We start from the raw sequence: 2,644 nt of genomic DNA, 5'->3' as shown, positions 1-2,644 counted from the left end.
TTATTATGGAAGAATGGGGCCCTAGGCAAAGTAGCAGCATTGCCATTCCCTCCATACCTTTTAATGACATTGATAAGAATTGCAATAGGGTGTACCATTTCCATTATCTTTATTTGCATTGCCCCATCAGACACTAAATAAGACAATCCCAGAGTTTATATTAATAGAATTTAAGTAATATTTATTAATAAAAGTCTTTAAACCCCAAACCAGTATACATACCATCAACCCTTCTTATTAATGCTACAGTGTTTGTGCATCACAGTGGAAATGGTAGGAAACTCAACTGCTTTATAGAAAAGGTGGTACCATTAACATTATCTTTATTTGCATTGCCCCATCAAACACCTGCAAAGTCCATTCTCCCTTATGAAGTAACAAATTGTGATTCACCCCTTAGTTTACTGCATGAGTGTTAAGATTGTAAGTGGGCCATTTGGACATCCAATGGGAACTACACTCTTGCCTTGTGAATAATCTGGTACTGATATCTGGTCAGCGTTGACCTGGGGACAGCTAAGGACTTTGCAGGCATGGCCACCATGAAAAGTAACGAGACATACATTGGAGATGCATAAGGATAACTTGTGGAGACCAGTATTACAGCAAGGGATCTAGCTAGCTGGTCAGTTTATTTAGGCTTTAAGTCATATTCATGGTAACCTCGGCTTCCCAGAGTGAGTCCCTTAAGGTTTTGTAACCTGGAAGCTGCAGTTTAGGCTTTCTGAAAATGTGTAAGCCAAGGAAAAAATGTTGATCCACCATACAGATGTCAATTAAACTTGAGATGGGTTTCAACCGCACCTTCATTCTAACTAAACTAATGCACTGGAATTATTATTATATATTTTATGTGTCTACAAGAGGTGAATTACAATTTTGTCTAGGTAGTTTTAAGAATTCTAAAATGCCAGTTTGGTGATCAGACTATTGGGCAGTGGTGACCACCACCACACCACCATCCTGGGTTTGGGCACTATCTTGTATGTAGCACACACAAATGGCCCCAGGAGCTGCATTTCTTTCTGTGAAGCTGAATTTCGTTGCACAAGGAATACATAAGAGGCTGATAACAAGTGCAATTTAGTTACTTACACTAATTGAATGTAAAGGTAAAACTGATCTCCAGGAAGATATTATTGTAGATTTGTATGTATTAATAAATCCTTAAAATTATTTTTAAATGCCACAAAAAGAGCTGTAATTGACAGTCACCAGCCTCTTGTAATCTTGAATATAGTTGTGTTTAGACTCGGGGCATTAGAACATAGGCTCTTTCCATTTAAAGAACATGTTGATAGGTGAAACAAGAAGTGTGAAAAAGAAATAAGCTCTTCAGTAAACATCTTCTCTTTTCATTGCCCATTCACAACCTTGGGGGAGGGACAAGACCTGTAAATTATACTGAACTGCATCAATAAAAATCAGATGTCCTATGCACCAAGCACGGTTGTGTTGTTCGGCAGAGCTGTGCTAATCTCAGAACTTAATTACTTTAATTAGAAATTCTTGGCAGGTAAAACAGCTCCCTTGTCTGTATTATTTCTGTGTATTCAGCTGTTTTCCTAAAGCATTAATTGCTGTGTTATATACCTAGCTTTAAATCCATTTTTACATCTCAGTTACAGCCCAGTGATGTTGTCATTTCAGATATGTATGTGTAAAATTCAGCAAAATAAGAGGTTGTCATTCAAACACTTGTGAGATGCTGTAAACTAAACAATCAAGTTTTTATCATACTTTTAGAGTATTTAATATTGGAAGCCCACAAACCCCAAACCAGTTTATATTCCAGCTACCTTTCTTATTAAGATGTTGCAGTGTTTGTCCATCACGGTGGAAATGGTAGGAAGCTCTACTGCTCAAATTACTCCTCCCTACTTCATCTTCAGCTTCTGATCAAAGCCATTTAGAAAATACAAAGAGAGCCCAGGTGACCTTAGGCAGACTTTAATTAGTTTGGGTTTGGTGATTGTGCCAGGCAATAATGTCACCTGCCTGTGCTTGTTATAAAGATGATTGAGATCAAGGTCATCCACATACTGTAAAAACCTATCCCTTCTGCGCATGCCTGCAGCTTTCTTTGATGTATGATGTATGTGTCCCAGGAGGCTACGAGTTTCGCTTGCAGTCTTTACTGCCGCAACAATAAAGACAGAACGGGAGGGGTCTCCCTTTCAAATGTTAAAAAAAATAGTTACCTTTATATGAAAAGTTTGTATACACTTTTATATAAATTAAAAAATGTGATGATAAGTTTGCTTTGTTGTTTACCAAAAGGGAAACCTCCATAAAAAACACAATTATTATAGAATATTACATTGGTATGCATGCCATTCCATAATGTCCTATCATTAAAAAGAGGTCCATCATGATGCATTGGGTAGCACATGTGTGAATGGGCCCAAAGGACTCATTCAGGCTTCTCCATTGTGGTGCATTTTAGGAATGCACATTTCCACAAAACATGTTATATGTGTACACTCCTTGAAGGGCAACACTGGTAATGGCATCCTAATGAATGAGTCCAAGCAACTCCAATGTATATGGATTCCACTGCATCCCAAAGTAAAGCAACACACTACCATGTGATTTGGTGTACTGAATCAATTGTTAAATGGACTCCAAATATTACTTAGAGAGA

Source organism: Pyxicephalus adspersus, chromosome 8 (assembly GCF_032062135.1).
Source record: "Pyxicephalus adspersus chromosome 8, UCB_Pads_2.0, whole genome shotgun sequence".
Classification (NCBI taxonomy): domain Eukaryota; kingdom Metazoa; phylum Chordata; class Amphibia; order Anura; family Pyxicephalidae; genus Pyxicephalus; species Pyxicephalus adspersus.
This window is presented reverse-complemented; position numbering follows the sequence as displayed.